Source organism: Salmo trutta, chromosome 2 (genome assembly GCF_901001165.1).
Source record: "Salmo trutta chromosome 2, fSalTru1.1, whole genome shotgun sequence".
In the NCBI taxonomy this organism is placed as follows: Eukaryota; Metazoa; Chordata; class Actinopteri; order Salmoniformes; family Salmonidae; genus Salmo; species Salmo trutta.
The window spans coordinates 45232649-45251120 of NC_042958.1; positions in this window are offsets into that span (position 1 = coordinate 45232649).

The following is an 18472-nucleotide window of genomic DNA, read 5'->3' on the forward strand; positions in this document are numbered from 1 at the left end:
TCCAGGTGAGAAAGGGCATTGTGGAGTGCGATTGAGATTGCTAGATCTGTAGATCTTTTGGGGCGGTTGGCGAATTGGAGTGGGTCTAGGGTGTCCGGGAGGATACTATTGATGTGAGCCATGACAAGCCTTTCAAAGTACTTCATGGCTACCGACGTGAATGCCACGGGGCGGTAATCATTTAAGCCGGTTACAATCGCTTCTTTGGGCACCGGGACTATGGTGGTCTGCTTGAAACATGTAGGTATTACAGACTCGGTCAGGGAGAGGTTAAAAATGTCAGTGAAGACACTTGACAGTTGGTCCCCACATGCTTTGAGTACACGTCCTGGTAATCCGTCCGGTTTTGTGAATGTTGACCTGTTTAAAGGTTTTGTTCACATCAGCTACCGAGAGCATCATCCAGAACAGCTGGTTCTCTCGTGCATGTTTCAGTGTTGCTTGCCTTGAAGCGAGCATAAAAGGCAACTCGCGACTGGGTTTTTCTTTGTAGTCTGTAATAGTTTTCAAGCCCTGCCACATTAGACGATCGTCAGAGCCAGTGTAGCAGGATTCAATCTTAATCCTGTATTGACGCTTTGCTTGTTTGATAGTTCGTCAGAGGACGTAGCGGGATGTGTTATTAGTGTCCCGCTCCTTTAGCTCAGTGCGGATGTTGCCTGTAATCCATGGCTTCTGGTTGGGATATGCACGTACAGTCACTGTGGGGACGACGTCCTCCATGCACTTATTGATGAAGCCGATGACTGAGGTGATGTACTCCTCAATGCCGTTGGATGAATCCTGGAAGAAATTCCAGTCTGTGCTAGCAAAACAGTCCTGTAGTGTAGCATCCGCGTCATCTGACCACTTCCGTATTGAGCGAGTCACTTGTATCTCCTGCTTAAAACCTCTCTGGGCTAGGTGGGACGTTACCGTCCCACTCTATTCAACAGCCAGTGGAACAGCATGGCGTGAAATACAAAAACGTCAAAAATGCAATAATTTTAATTTTTCAAACACAACTATTTTACACCATTTTAAAGATAAGGCTCTCGTTAATCTAACCACATTGTACGATTTCAAAAAGGCTTTACAGCGAAAGCAAAACATTAGATTGTGTTAGGAGAGTACATAGACCAAAATAATCACACAGCCATTTTCCAAGCAAGCATATGTCACAAAAACCCAAAACACAGCTAAATGAAGCACTAACCTTTGATGATCTTCATCAGATGACACTCCTAGGACATTATGTTATACAATACATGTATGTTTTGTTCAATCAAGTTCATATTTATATCCAAAAACAGCTTTTTACATTGGCGTGTAATGTTCAGACCGTGTATTCCCACCAAAAACTTCCGGTGAATTTACTAAATTACTCATCATAAACGTTGACAAATACATAACAATTATTTTAAGAATTATAGATACAGAACTCCTTTATGCAATCACTATGTCAGATTTTAAAATAGCTTTTCGGCGAAAGCACATTTTTCAATATTCTGAGTACATAGCTCGTCCATCACAGCTAGCTATTTTGACACCCGCCAATTCGGGCAAACTAAACTCAGAATTAGTATTAGAAATATTGTATTACCTTTGCTGATCTTCATCAGAATGCACTCCCAGGACTGCTACTTCCACAAGAAATGTTGCTTTTGTTCCAAATAATCCATAGTTATGTCCAAATACCTCCGTTTTGTTTGTGCGTTCAGGTCACTATACAAAGGGTAACGCGCGAGCACATTTCGAGACCAAAAAAAGTCTAAATGTTCCATTACCGTACTTAGAAGCATGTCAAACGCTGTTGAAAATCAATTTTTATGGTATTTTTCTCATAAAATAGCGATAATATTCCAACCGGACAATAGTGTATTCATTCAAAGAGGAAAAGAAAAAACAGCGTGCACGTGCGAATGCGCATATCTCTTTGTCCCCAGGCAGACCACTGAGAAACGGAGCTACTATACTCTGCCCACTGACAGGATACAGCTCAATCCACTTTCTGAAGGCTTTAAAGAGCCAATGGAAGCCTTAGAAAGTACAACGTAACCCCACAGATACTGTAGTTTCGATAGAGAATCAAAAGAAGAACTACAAATTCTCAGACAGGCCACTTCCTACTTGGAATTTTCACAGGTTTTTGCCTGCCATATGAGTTCTGTTATACTCACAGACACCATTCAAACAGTTTTAGAAACTTCAGAGCGTTTTCTATCCAAATCTACTAATAATATGCATATTCTCGTTTCTGGACAAGAGTGGTAACCAGTTTAAGTCAGGTACGTTTTTTATCCGGCCGTGAAAATACTGCCCCCTAGCCCAGACAGGTTAAGTTTTTGCTTGTAAGCAGGAATCAGGAGGATAGAATTACGGTCAGATTTGACAAATGGAGGGAGAGCTTTGTATGCATCTCTGTGTGTGGAGTAAAGGTGGCCTAGGATTTTATTTTCTCTGCTTGCACATGTGACATGCTGATAAAAATTTGGTAAAACTGATTTAAGTTTGCCTGCATTAAAGTCCCCGGCCACTAGGAGCACCGCTTCCATACCCTGTTCAAAGGTCCCTAAATCTTTTGTCTTGTGAATCTCTTTAAAGATTGGCCCCATTCCATGACCGTTCAATTTGAATAGGCTTCTTTCTCTCTCTCTGTTTCCATCTCTCTCTCTCTCTCCGCTCGCACCCCCCCCTCCGTCCTGTCTCCCACCTCGCCAGATGAGAGCTCATCTAGCCCCTACCTACCTCCCACCCCTCCCTCACCCCTGCACCATCCCTCCCTTTCCCCCCTCCTCCTTCCTTCTCCTCTACCTCTCCCTCCTCTACCTCTCCCTCCCCCTGTCTCCCTCCCCCTGTCTCCCTCCCCTGTCTCCCTCTCGCTCCCACTCCCTCCCTCTCGCTCATCCTCCCTCCCTCTCACTCCCCCTCTCTCCGCCTCACACCCCTTCCTTCTCACTCATCCTCCGTCTTGCTCTCTCCCCCTCTCCCCCTCCCCCTCTCTCCCCCCCTTCCTCCCTCTCCCCCTTCCTCCCTGTCCCTCTCCCTCCCCATCCCTACTTCTCCCTGTCTCCCACCTCCCCAGATGAGTTGCTATTGGTGTGATATGGAAGGCATTGTTCAGAAAACAGACCAAACTGAGCACGCTCACACCTGGGCTTTTCATAGGCTAATAAGACTGCCGTGTTGGCTCTACACACACACAAACACACTACTGCATGGCGAGACAAACCAACCTGTTCCGGTCTGGTATTATCTCACGCATTGCCTCTCTGTCTATTCAGACACTTGGGATTGCACCCTATTCCCTATATAGTGCACTACTTTTGACCACGGCCATTTGGGATATGACTCTTAATAACAGTGTCCATCCACCAACCAGCACCCAGGAATACATTGGAATTACAATGGATGCAATGTAAAATACATTAAAAACTGTAATATATTATGTTTCACCGAGTCGTGGCTAAACGTCGACATTAAGAACATACAGCTGGCAGGTTATAGACTCTATCGGCAGGACAGAACAGCAGCCTCTGGTAAGACACGGGGCGGGGGCCTATGCATTTATGTAAACAGCTGGTCCACGATATCTAAGGAAGTCTCGAGGTTTTGCTCTCCTGAGGTAGAGTATCTCATGATAAGCTGTAGACCACACTATCTACCAAGAGTGTGTTCATCTGCATTTTTCGTAGTTGTCTACATACCACCACAGACCGATGCTGGCACTAAGACCACACTCAATGAGCTGAATACCGCCATAAGCAAACAGGAAAACGCTCATCCAGAGGCGGCGCTCCTAGTGGCCGGTGACTTTAATGCAGGGAAACTTAAATCAGTTTTACCTCAATTCTATCTGCATGTTAAATGTGCAACCAGAGGGGAAAAAATTCTAGACCACCTTTACTCCACACACAGAGACGCGTACAAAGCTCTCCCTCGCCCTCCATTTGGCAAATCTGACCATAATGCTATCCTCTGATTCCTGCTTACAAGCAAAAATTAAAGCAGAATGTTCCAGTGACTGTCTATAAAAAAGTGATCAGATGAAGCAGATGCTAAACTACAGGACTGTTTTGCTAGCACAGACTGGAATATGTTCCGGGATTCTTCTGATGACATTGAGGAGTACACCACATCAGTCACTGGCTTCATCAATAAGTGCATGGAGGACGTCGTCCCCACAGTGACTGTGCGTGCATACCCCAACCAGAAGCCATGGATTACAGGGAACATTCACACTGAGCTAAATCAAATCAAATCAAATGTATTTATATAGCCCTTCGTACATCAGCTGATATCTCAAAGTGCTGTACAGAAACCCAGCCTAAAACCCCAAACAGCAAGCAATGCATGTGAAAGAAGCACGGTGGCTAGGAAAAACTCCCTAGGAAAAACTCCCTAGAAAGGCCAAAAACCTAGGAAGAAACCTAGAGAGGAACCAGGCTATGAGGGGTGGCCAGTCCTTTTCTGGCTGTGCCGGGTGGATATTATAACAGAACATGGTCAAGATGTTAAAATGTTCATAAATGACCAGCATGGTCAAATAATAATAATCATAGTAGTTGTCGAGGGTGCAACAAGCACGTCCGGTGAACAGGTCAGGGTTCCATAGCCGCAGGCAGAACAGTTGAAACTGGAGCAGCAGCACGGCCAGGTGGACTGGGGACAGCAAGGAGTCATCATGCCAGGTAGTCCTGAGGCATGGTCCTAGGGCTCAGGTCCTCCGAGAGAAAGAAAGAAAGAGAGAAAGAGAGAATTAGAGAGAGCATATTTAAATTCACACAGGACACCGGATAAGACAAGAGAAATACTCCAGATGTAACAGACTGACCCTAGCCCCCCGACACATAAACTACTGCAGCATAAATACTAGAGGCTGAGACAGGAGGGATCAGAAGACACTGTGGCCCCATCCGATGATACCCCCGGACAGGGCCAAACAGGCAGGATATAACCCCACCCACTTTGCCAAAGCACAGCCCCCACACCACTAGAGGGATGTCTACAACCACCAACTTACCGTCCGAAGACAAGGCCGAGTATAGCCCACAAAAATCTCCGCCATGGCACAACCCAAGGGGGGGGCGCCAACCCAGACAGGAAGACCACGTCAGTGACTCAACCCACTCAAGTGACGCACCCCTCCCATGGACGGCATGGAAGAACACCAGTAAGTCAGTGACTCAGCCCCTGTAATAGGGTTAGAGGCAGAGAATCCCAGTGGAAAGAGGGGAACCGGCAAGGCAGAGACATCAAGGGCGGTTCGTTGCTCCAGCCTTTCCGTTCACCTTCACACTCCTGGGCCAGACTATACTTAACCATAGGACCTACTGAAGAGATAAGTCTTCAGTAAAGACTTAAAGGTTGAGACTGAGTCTACGTCTCTCACATGGGTAGGCAGACCATTCCATAAAAAGGGAGCTCTATAGGAGAAAGCCCTACCTCCAGCCGTTTGCTTAGAAATTCTAGGGACAATTAGGAGGCCTGCGTCTTGTGACCGTAGCGTACGTGTAGGTATGTACGGCAGGACCAAATCGGAAAGATAGGTAGGAGCAAGCCCATGTAATGCTTTGTAGGTTAGCAGTAAAACCTTGAAATCAGCCCTTGCCTTAACAGGAAGCCAGTGTAGGGAGGCTAGCACTGGAGTAATATGATCAATTTTTTTGGTTCTAGTCAGGATTCTAGCAGCCGTATTTAGCACTAACTGAAGTTTGTTTAGTGCTTTATCCGGGTAGCCGGAAAGTAGAGCATTGCAGTAGTCCAGCCTAGAAGTAACAAAAGCATGGATTAATTTTTCTGCATCATTTTGGACAGAAAGTTTCTGATTTTTGCAATGTTACGTAGATGGAAAAAAGCTGTCCTTGAAACAGTCTTGATATGTTCTTCAAAAGAGAGATCAGGGTCCAGAGTAACGCCGAGGTCCTTCACAGTTTTATTTGAGACGACAGTACAACCATCCAGCTAAAGGGTAGAGCTGCCGCTTTCAAGGAGTGGGACTCTAACCCGGAAGCTTATAAGAAATCCCGCTATGTCCTCCGATGAATCATCAAACAGGCAAAGCGTAAATACAGGACAAGGATCGAATCTTACTACACCGGCTCCGACGCTCGTCGGATGTGGCAGGGCATAAAAAGTATTACAGACTACAAAGTGAAGCACAGCCAAGAGCTGCCCAGCGACATGAGCCTACGAGACGAGCTAAATAACTTCTATGCTCGCTTCGAGGCAAGTAACACCGAAACATGCATGAGAGCATCAGCTGTTCCGGACGACTGTGTGTTCACGCTCTCCGCAGCCGATGTGAGTAAGACCTTTAAACAGATCAACATTCACAAGGCTGCAGGGCCAGACGGATTACCAGGACGTGTACTCAGAGCATGCGCTGTCCAACTGGCAAGTGTGGTGCAAGGACAACAACCTCTCTCTCAACGTGACCAAGACAAAGGAGATGATTGTGGACTACAGAAAGAGGAGGACCAAGCACACCCCCATTCCCATCAATGGGGCTGCAGTGGAGCAGGTTGAGAGCTGAGCTTTAAGCTCCTTGGTGTCCACATCACCAACAAACTTACATGGTCCAAGCACACCAAGACAGTCGTGAAGACGGCACAACAAAACCTATTCCCCCTCAGGAGACTTAAAAGATTTTGCATGGCTCCTCAGTTCCTCAAAATGTTCTACAGCTGCACCATCGAGAGCATCCTGATGGGTTGCATCACTGCCTGGTATGGCAACTGCTCGGCCTCCGACCGCAATGCACTACAGAGGGTGGTGCGTACGGCCCAGTACATCACCGGGTTCAAGCTTCATGCCATCCAGGACCTCTATACCAGGCGGTGTCAGAGAAAGTCCCTAAAAATGGTCAAAGACTCCAGCCACCCTAGTCATAGACTGTTCTCTCTGCTATCGCACGGCAAGCAGTACCGGAGCGCTAAGTCTAGGTACAAGAGGCTTCTAAACAGCTTCTACCCCCAAACCATAAGACTCCTGAACATCTAATCAAATGGCTACCCAGACTATTTTCATTGCCCCCGCCCTCTTCTACGCTGCTGTTACACTTTGTTATTATCTATGCATAGTCATTTTAATAGCTCTACCGACATGTATATATTACCTCAATTACCTCGACTAACCGGTATATATCCTCGCTATTGTTATTGTTATTTTACTGCTGCTCTTTTTGTTACTTTTATTTCTTACTTTTTTTGTATTTTCTTAAAACTGCATTCTTGGTTAAGGGCTTGTAAGTAAGCATTTCACTGTAAGGTGTTGTATTCGGCGCATGTGACTAATACAATTTGATTTGACTTGATTTATTTCGGTAGAGTGAGATAGCTTGATGTACAGTACACCCCCTGGACAGGACGCTAATCTATCGCAGGGCCTTACCCCTAAAATCCATCTCCTTAATGCTAAGTGCCAAGTAGAGAGGCATCAGGTTCCATTTTTTAGTCTTTGGTATGACACTCAGGGCGGACACCAACATCAAGGTCACTGAGTTGGTGATTAATTTAGAAAAATTCATACAAACACCTCCATAGTAATAATCAGTGATGAGGACCAGAATGTATTTCTCTAAAAACATCGATATTGCTGCAATCTGGTCTGCAACTCTGTTCTGTTTAATTTTGTTCCACCAGTCACCATCTGGTGTTGAAATATGACAGATACATATATTCTCTTTACATGCTGACCAGATCCAGACCGCACGCCTTTGTCACCAGACACTCAGGTTGAAATATAAAAAATAAGGGGTAGAATACTTATTCACTCAAGACATTTATCCTTTTCATTATTAATACATTTCTAAATGTGAATCAAATACATAATTACACTTTAACATTATGGGGTATTGTATGTTGGCCAGTGGCAAAAAAATGTAGGTTCAGTTTCGAGGCAATTATCAGGGGTGATTATCAACTGGTCATGGCACCTTCCACTGTCAGGAGAGGGGAGCAGGCTCTACTGTCAGGAGAGGGGAGCAGGCCCTACTGTCAGGAGAGGGGAGCAGGCTCTACTGTCAGGAGAGGGGAGCAGGCCCTACTGTCAGGAGAGGGGAGCAGGCCCTACTGTCAGGAGAGGGGAGTAGGCCCTACTGTCAGGAGAGGGGAGCAGGCCCTACAGTCAGGAGAGGGGAGAAGGCCCTACTGTCAAGAGAGGGGAGCAGGCCCTACTGTAAGGAGAAGGAGTGGAGTAGGCCCTACTGTCAGGAGAAGGAGCGGAGCAGGCCCTACTGTCAGGAGAAGGAGCGGAGCAGGCCCTACTGTCAGGAGAAGGAGCGGAGCAGGCTCTACTGTCAGGAGAAGGAGCGGAGCAGGCCCTACTGTCAGGAGAAGGAGCAGAGCAGGCTCTACTGCCAGGAGAGGGGAGCAGGCCCTACTGTCAGGAGAAGGAGTGGAGCAGGCCCTACTGTCAGGAGAAGGAGCGGAGCAGGCCCTACTGTCAGGAGAAGGAGCGGAGCAGGCTCTACTGTCAGGAGAAGGAGCGGCGCAGGCTCTACTGTCAGGAGAGGGGAGCAGGCCCTACTGTCAGGAGAGGGGAGCAGGCTCTACTGTCAGGAGAGGGGAGCAGGCCCTACTGTCAGGAGAGGGGAGCAGGCCCTACTGTCAGGAGAGGGGAGCAGGCCCTACTGTCAGGAGAGGGGAGCAGGCCCTACTGTCAGGAGAGGGGAGCAGGCCCTACTGTTAGGAGAGAGGAGCAGGCCCTACTGTCAAGAGAGGGGAGCAGGCCCTACTGTCAGGAGAAGGAGCGGAGCAGGCCCTACTGTAGGGAGAAGGAGGGCAGCAGGCCCTACTGTAGGGAGAAGGAGCGGAGCAGGCCCTACTGTCAGGAGGAGGAGCGGAGCAGGCCCTACTGTCAGGAGAAGGAGCGGAGCAGGCCCTACTGTCAGGAGAAGGAGCGGAGCAGGCCCTACTGTCAGGAGAAGGAGCGGAGCAGGAAAGACAGGCAACAGGGGGGACCATAAAAAAAATGACAGGCCCTCCTGGTCATAACTCCAGTTGTGTTATTGATTTTGTTAACACCCACAGTGTGTGTTATATAGACTGATTTAGGACAAGTCAAGGACACAGGGGGGCATGACTTTAAAAATGTCAGGGTAAATGACTGTTTTAGTGGTTCTACTGTTAATGTGACTCCAGCAGTCAGGATCTTTCTCATTCTCCTGACTCTAATTATTATTATTATTTGGAACACTATTATTTGTATGCTACAGAGGGTTTGAAAATGTGGATTAATCAGTGGACTTTAAGTCTAGTACCCAGGTGCATGAAGAAAAAATCTGAAGTTTCTTCCTTTGCATAGAGAGAGAGAGAGAGAGAGAGAGAGAGAGAGAGAGAGAGAGAGAGATTTACCCTGAGAGAGGGAGAGAGAGAGAGAGAGAGGGAGAGAGAGAGATTTACCCTGAGAGAGAGAGAAAGAGAGAGGAAGAGAGCGAGAGTGAAAGAGGGAGAGAGAGAGAGAGAGAGAGAGGGAGAGAGAGAGAGATTTACCCTGAGAGAGAGAGAGAGAGAGGAAGAGAGAGAGAGATTTACCCTGAGAGAGAGAGAGAGAGAGAGAGAGAAGAAGAGAGAGAAAGTGAAAGAGAGAGGAAGAGAGAGAGACAGAGAGAGGGAGAGAGAGAGAGACAGACAGAGAGAGAGGGACAGAGAGAGAGAGAGAGAGAGAGAGAGAGAGAGAGAGAGAGAGAGAGAGAGGGAGAGGGAGAGGGAGAGAGAGAGGGCTTTATTGACTCTTTTCTTCACTTAAATCTCCAAAAGGGCAAGTGGCAATCTGAACAATTACTGCCGATGTGTCCCAAATGGTCCCCCATAGAGTTCTGGTCAACAGTAGTGCACTATAGAGGGAATAGGGTACCATTTAGGACTCTAGGAGGCTTTCTTTCCTTCACTTCCCTACTGTAGGTCTACCATCTGAGGGCCAGGCAGCAGGCAGGCAACAGGCATCATTGAGTCACGCTACACAACACTGAAATCAAGTGTCTGCTGTACGCAGATGAGCTGGTGCTGTTGTCTCCCACTAAGGAGGGTCTGCTGTAGACAGATGACCTGGTGCTGCTGTCTCCCACTAAGGAGGGTCTGCTGTAGACAGATGACCTGGTGCTGCTGTCTCCCACTAAGGAGGAGTTACAGCAGCACCTAGATCATCTCTACAGGTTCTGTCAGACCTGGGCTCTGACCGTTAATCACAGGTTCTGTCTGACCTGGGCTCTAATCGTTAACCACAGGTTCTGTCAGACCTGGGCTCTAACCATTAACCACAGGTTCTGTCTGACCTGGGCTCTGACCGTTAACCGCAGGTTCTGTCAGACCTGGACTCTGACCGTTAATCACAGGTTCTGTCTGGGCTCTGACCGTTAACCACAGGTTCTGTCAGACCTGGGCTCTAACCGTTAACCACAGGTTCTGTCAGACCTGGGCTCTGACGGTTAACCACAGGTTCTGTCAGACCTGGGCTCTGACCGTTAATCACAGGTTCTGTCAGACCTGGGCTCTGACCGTTAACCACAGGTTCTGTCAGACCTGGGCTCTGACAGTTAATCACAGGTTCTGTCAGACTTGGGCTCTGACCGTTAACCACAGGTTCTGTTAGACCTGGGCTCTGACCGTTAACCACAGGTTCTGTCTACCTGGGCTCTGACCGTTAACCACAGGTTCTGTCAGACCTTGGCTCTGACCGTTAACCACAGGTTCTGTTAGACCTGGGCTCTAACCGATAACCACAGGTTCTGTCAGACCTGGGCTCTAACCATTAACCACAGGTTCTGTCTGACCTGGGCTCTAACCGTTAACCACAGGTTCTGTCAGACCTGGGCTCTAAACATTAACCACAGGTTCTGTCTGACCTGGGCTCTGACCGTTAACCACAGGTTCTGTCAGACCTGGACTCTGACCGTTAATCACAGGTTCTGTCTGGGCTCTGACCGTTAACCACAGGTTCTGTCAGACCTGGGCTCTAACCGTTAACCACAGGTTCTGTCAGACCTGGGCTCTGACCGTTAACCACAGGTTCTGTTAGACCTGGGCTCTAACCATTAACCACAGGTTCTGTCAGACCTGGGCTCTGACATTTAATCACAGGTTCTGTTAGACCTGGGCTCTAACCGTTAACCACAGGTTCTGTCAGACATGGGTTCTGACCGTTAACCACAGGTTCTGTCAGACCTGGGCTCTGACCGTTAACCACAGGTTTTGTCAGACATGGGTTCTGACCGTTAACCACAGGTTCTGTCAGACCTGGGCTCTGACCGTTAACCACAGGTTCTGTCAGACCTGGGCTCTGACCGTTAATCACAGGTTCTGTCAGACCTGGGCTCTGACCGTTAATCACTGGTTCTGTCTGGGCTCTGACCGTTAATCACAGGTTCTGTCTGGGCTCTGACCGTTAACCACAGGTTCTGTCAGACCTGGGCTCTGACCGTTAACCACAGGTTCTGTCAGACCTGGGCCCTGAACGTTAACCACAGGTTCTGTCAGACCTGGGCCCTGAACGTTAACCACAGGTTCTGTTAGATCTGGGCTCTGACCGTTAATCACAGGTTCTGTCTACCTGGGCTCTAACGGTTAACCACAGGTTCTGTCAGACCTGGGCTCTGACAGTTAACCACAGGTTCTGTCAGACCTGGGCTCTGACCGTTAACCACAGGTTCTGTCAGACGTGGGCTCTGACCGTTAACCACAGGTTCTGTCTACCTGGGCTCTGACAGTTAACCACAGGTTCTACCAGACCTGGGCTCTGACCGTTAACCACAGGTTCTGTCAGACCTGGGCTCTGACCGTTAACCACAGGTTCTGTCAGACCTGGGCTCTGACCGTTAACCACAGGTTCTGTCTGACCTGGGCTCTGACCGTTAACCACAGGTTCTGTCAGACCTGGGCTCTGACCGTTAACCACAGGTTCTGACAGACCTGGGCTCTGACCATTAACCACAGGTTCTGTCAGACGTGGGCTCTGACAGTTAACCACAGGTTCTACCAGACCTGGGCTCTGACCATTAACCACAGGTTCTGTCAGACGTGGGTTCTGACCGTTAACCACAGGTTCTACCAGACCTGGGCTCTGACCGTTAACCACAGGTTCTGTCTACCTGGGCTCTGACCGTTAACCACAGGTTCTGTCAGACCTGGGCTCTGACCGTTAACCACAGGTTCTGTTAGACCTGGGCTCTGACCGTTCACCACAGGTTATGTCTGGGCTCTGACCGTTAACCACAGGTTCTGTCTGGGCTCTGACCGTTAATCACAGGTTCTGTCTGAGCTCTGACCGTTAACCACAGGTTCTGTCAGACCTGGGCTCTGACCGTTAACCACAGGTTCTGTCAGACCTGGGCCCTGAACGTTAACCACAGGTTCTGTCAGACATGTGCCCTGAACGTTAACCACAGGTTCTGTTAGACCTGGGCTCTGACCGTTAATCACAGGTTCTGTCAACCTGGGCTCTAACGGTTAACCACAGGTTCTGTCAGACCTGGGCTCTGACAGTTAACCACAGGTTCTGTCAGACCTGGGCTCTGAACGTTAACCACAGGTTCTGTCAGACCTGGGCTCTGACCGTTAACCACAGGTTCTGTTTACCTGGGCTCTGACCGCTAACCACAGGTTCTGTCAGACCTGGGCTCTGACAGTTAACCACAGGTTCTGTTAGACCTGGGCTCTGACCGTTAACCACAGGTTATGTCTGGGCTCTGACCGTTAACCACAGGTTCTGTCTGGGCTCTGACCGTTAATCACAGGTTCTGTCTGGGCTCTGCCCGTTAATCACAGGTTCTGTTAGACCTGGGCTCTGACCGTTAACCACAGGTTCTGTCAGACCTGGGCTCTGTCCGTTAACCAAAGGTTCTGTTACACCTGGGCTCTGACCGTTAACCACAGGTTCTGTCAGACCTGGGCTCTGACATTTAACCACAGGTTCTGTCTAGGCTCTGACCGTTAACCACAGGTTCTGTCAGACCTGGGCTCTGACCGTTAATCACTGGTTCTGTCAAACCTGTGCTCTGACCGTTAACCACAGGTTCCTTCAAACCTGGGCTCTGACCGTTAATCACAGGTTCTGTCAGACCTGGGCTCCCACCGTTAATCACAGGTTCTGTCTGGGCTCTGACCGTTAACCACAGGTTCTCTCTGGGCTCTGACCGTTAACCACAGGTTCTGTCTGGGCTCTGACCGTTAACCACAGGTTCTGTCAGACCTGGGCTCTGACCGTTAACCACAGGTTCTGTCAGACCTGGGCTCTGATCGTTAACCACAGGTTCTTTCAAACCTGGGCTCTGACCGTTAACCACATGTTCTGTTAGACCTGGGCTCTGACCATTAACCACAGGTTCTGTCTACCTGGGCTCTGACCGTTAACCACAGGTTCTGTCAGACCTGGGCTCTGACCGTTAACCACAGGTTCTGTTAGACCTGGGCTCTGACCGTTCACCACAGGTTATGTCTAGGCTCTGACCGTTAACCACAGGTTCTGTCTGGGCTCTGACCGTTAATCACAGGTTCTGTCTGGGCTCTGACCGTTAACCACAGGTTCTGTCAGACCTGGGCTCTGACCGTTAACCACAGGTTCTGTCAGACCTGGGCTCTGAACGTTAACCACAGGTTCTGTCAGACCTGGGCTCTGACCGTTAACCACAGGTTCTGTCTACCTGGGCTTTGACCGTTAACCACAGGTTCTGTCAGACCTTGGCTCTGACCGTTAACCACAGGTTCTGTTAGACCTGGGCTCTAACCGATAACCACAGGTTCTGTCAGACCTGGGCTCTAACCATTAACCACAGGTTCTGTCTGACCTGGGCTCTAACCGTTAACCACAGGTTCTGTCAGACCTGGGCTCTAACCATTAACCACAGGTTCTGTCTGACCTGGGCTCTGACCGTTAACCACAGGTTCTGTCAGACCTGGACTCTGACCGTTAATCACAGGTTCTGTCTGGGCTCTGACCGTTAACCACAGGTTCTGTCAGACCTGGGCTCTAACCGTTAACCACAGGTTCTGTCAGACCTGGGCTCTGACCGTTAACCACAGGTTCTGTTAGACCTGGGCTCTAACCATTAACCACAGGTTCTGTCAGACCTGGGCTCTGACATTTAATCACAGGTTCTGTTAGACCTGGGCTCTAACCGTTAACCACAGGTTCTGTCAGACATGGGTTCTGACCGTTAACCACAGGTTCTGTCAGACCTGGGCTCTGACCGTTAACCACAGGTTTTGTCAGACATGGGTTCTGACCGTTAACCACAGGTTCTGTCAGACCTGGGCTCTGACCGTTAACCACAGGTTCTGTCAGACCTGGGCTCTGACCGTTAATCACAGGTTCTGTCAGACCTGGGCTCTGACCGTTAATCACTGGTTCTGTCTGGGCTCTGACCGTTAATCACAGGTTCTGTCTGGGCTCTGACCGTTAACCACAGGTTCTGTCAGACCTGGGCTCTGACCGTTAACCACAGGTTCTGTCAGACCTGGTTCCTGAACGTTAACCACAGGTTCTGTCAGACCTGGGCCCTGAACGTTAACCACAGGTTCTGTTAGATCTGGGCTCTGACCGTTAATCACAGGTTCTGTCTACCTGGGCTCTAACGGTTAACCACAGGTTCTGTCAGACCTGGGCTCTGACAGTTAACCACAGGTTCTGTCAGACCTGGGCTCTGACCGTTAACCACAGGTTCTGTCAGACGTGGGCTCTGACCGTTAACCACAGGTTCTGTCTACCTGGGCTCTGACAGTTAACCACAGGTTCTACCAGAGCTGGGCTCTGACCGTTAATCACAGGTTCTGTCAGACCTGGGCTCTGACCGTTAACCACAGGTTCTGTCAGACCTGGGCTCTGACCGTTAACCACAGGTTCTGACTGACCTGGGCTCTGACCGTTAACCACAGGTTCTGTCAGACCTGGGCTCTGACCGTTAACCACAGGTTCTGACAGACCTGGGCTCTGACCATTAACCACAGGTTCTGTCAGACGTGGGCTCTGACAGTTAACCACAGGTTCTACCAGACCTGGGCTCTGACCATTAACCACAGGTTCTGTCAGACGTGGGTTCTGACCGTTAACCACAGGTTCTACCAGACCTGGGCTCTGACCGTTAACCACAGGTTCTGTCTACCTGGGCTCTGACCGTTAACCACAGGTTCTGTCAGACCTGGGCTCTGACCGTTAACCACAGGTTCTGTTAGACCTGGGCTCTGACCGTTCACCACAGGTTATGTCTGGGCTCTGACCGTTAACCACAGGTTCTGTCTGGGCTCTGACCGTTAATCACAGGTTCTGTCTGGGCTCTGACCGTTAACCACAGGTTCTGTCAGACCTGGGCTCTGACCGTTAACCACAGGTTCTGTCAGACCTGGGCCCTGAACGTTAACCACAGGTTCTGTCAGACATGTGCCCTGAACGTTAACCACAGGTTCTGTTAGACCTGGGCTCTGACCGTTAATCACAGGTTCTGTCAACCTGGGCTCTAACGGTTAACCACAGGTTCTGTCAGACCTGGGCTCTGACAGTTAACCATAGGTTCTGTCAGACCTGGGCTCTGACCGTTAACCACAGGTTCTGTCAGACCTGGGCCCTGAACGTTAACCACAGGTTCTGTCAGACCAGGGCCCTGAACGTTAACCACAGGTTCTGTTAGACCTGGGTTCTGACCGTTAATCACAGGTTCTGTTAGACCTGGGCTCTGACCGTTAATGACAGGTTCTGTTAGACCTGGGCTCTGACCGTTAACCACAGCTTCTGTCAGACCTGGGCTCTGACCGTTAATCACAGGTTCTGTTAGACCTGGGCTCTGACCGTTAATCACAGGTTCTGTTAGACCTGGGCTCTGACCGTTAACCACAGCTTCTGTCAGACCTGGGCTCTGACCGTTAATCACAGGTTCTGTTAGACCTGGGCTCTGACCGTTAATGACAGGTTCTGTTAGACCTGGGCTCTGACCGTTAACCACAGCTTCTGTCAGACCTGGGCTCTGACCGTTAATCACAGGTTCTGTTAGACCTGGGCTCTGACCGTTAATCACAGGTTCTGTTAGACCTGGGCTCTGACCGTTAACCACAGCTTCTGTCAGACCTGGGCTCTGACCGTTAATCACAGGTTCTGTTAGACCTGGGCTCTGACCGTTAACCACAGGTTCTGTCAGACCTGGGCTCTGACCGTTAATCACAGGTTCTATCTGGGCTCTGACCATTAACCACAGGTTCTGTCTGACCAGGGCTCTGACAGTTAATCACCGGTTCTGTCAGACCTGGGATCTGATCGTTAACCACAGGTTCTGTCAAACCTGGGCTCTGACCGTTAACCACAGGTCTGTCAGACCTGGGCTAAGATCGTTAATCACAGGTTCTGTTAGACCTGGGCTCTGACCGTTAATGACAGGTTCTGTTAGACCTGGGCTCTGACCGTTAACCACAGCTTCTGTCAGACCTGGGCTCTGACCGTTAATCACAGGTTCTGTTAGACCTGGGCTCTGACCGTTAATCACAGGTTCTGTTAGACCTGGGCTCTGACCGTTAACCACAGCTTCTGTCAGACCTGGGCTCTGACCGTTAATCACAGGTTCTGTTAGACCTGGGCTCTGACCGTTAATGACAGGTTCTGTTAGACCTGGGCTCTGACCGTTAACCACAGCTTCTGTCAGACCTGGGCTCTGACCGTTAATCACAGGTTCTGTTAGACCTGGGCTCTGACCGTTAATCACAGGTTCTGTTAGACCTGGGCTCTGACGGTTAACCACAGCTTCTGTCAGACCTGGGCTCTGACCGTTAATCACAGGTTCTGTTAGACCTGGGCTCTGACCGTTAACCACAGGTTCTGTCAGACCTGGGCTCTGACCGTTAATCACAGGTTCTATCTGGGCTCTGACCATTAACCACAGGTTCTGTCTGACCAGGGCTCTGACAGTTAATCACCGGTTCTGTCAGACCTGGGATCTGATCGTTAACCACAGGTTCTGTCAAACCTGGGCTCTGACCGTTAACCACAGGTTCTGTCAGACCTGGGCTCTGACCGTTAACCACAGGTTCTGTCAGACCTGGGCTCTGACCGTTAATCACAGGTTCTGTCTGGGCTCTGAACGTTAATCACAGGTTCTACCAGACCTGGGCTCTGACAATTAACCACAGGTTCTGTCAGAAGTGGGCTCTGACCGTTAACCACAGGTTCTAACGGACCTGGGCTCTGACCATTAATCACAGGTTCTGTCAGACCTGTGCTCTGACCGTTAATCACAGGTTCCGTTAGACCTGGGCCCTGAACGTTAACCACAGGTTCTGTCAGACCTGGGCTCTGACCGTTAACCACAGGTTCTGTCAGACCTGGGCTCTGACCGTTAACCACAGGTTCTGTTAGACCTGGGCTCTGACCGTTAACCACAGGTTCTGTCAGAACTGTGCTCTGATCGTTGACCACAGGTTCTGTCAAACCTTGACTCTGACCGTTAACCACAGGTTCTGTCAGACCTGGACTCTGACCGTTAACCACAGGTTCTGCCAGACCTGGGCTCTTTTCCGTTAACTACAGGTTCTGTCAGACCTGGGCTCTGACCGTTAACCACAGGTTCTGTTAGACCTGGGCTCTGACCGTTAATCACAGGTTCTGTCAGACCTGGGCTCTGACCGTTAACCACAGGTTCTGCCAGACCTGGGCTCTTTTCCGTTAACTACAGGTTCTGTCAGACCTGGGCTCTGACCGTTAACCACAGGTTCTGTTAAACCTGGGCTCTGACCGTTAATCACAGGTTCTGTCAGACCTGGGCTCTGACCGTTAACCACAGGTTCTGTCTGGGCTCTGACCATTAACCACAGGTTCTGTCTGGGCTATGACCGTTAACCACAGGTTCTGTCAGACCTGGGCCCTGAACGTTAACCACAGGTTCTGTCAGACCAGGGCCCTGAACGTTAACCACAGGTTCTGTTAGACCTGGGCCCTGAATGTTAACCACATGTTCTGTCAGACCTGGGCTCTGACCGTTAACCACAGGTTCTGTCAGACCTGGGCTCTGACTGTTAACCACAGGTTCTGTCAGACCTGGGCTCTGACCGTTAACCACAGGTTCTGTCAGACCTGGGCCCTGAACGTTAACCACAGGTTCTGTCAGACCAGGGCCCTGAACGTTAACCACAGGTTCTGTTAGAACTGGGTTCAGACCGTTAATCACAGGTTCTGTCTACCTGGGCTCTAACGGTTAACCACAGGTTCTGTCAGACCTGGGCTCTGACTGTTAATCACAGGTTCTGTCTACCTGGGCTCTAACGGTTAACCACAGGTTCTGTCAGACCTGGGCTCTGACAGTTAACCACAGGTTCTGTCAGACCTGGGCTCTGACCGCTAACCACAGGTTCTGTCTACCTGGGTTCTAACCGTTAACCACAGGTTCTGTCAGACCTGGGCTCCGATAGTTAATGACAGGTTCTGTTAGACCAGGGCTCTTACCGTTAACCACAGGTTCTGTCAGACCTGGGCTCTGACCGTTAACCACAGGTTCTGTCAGACCTGGGCTCTGACCGTTAAC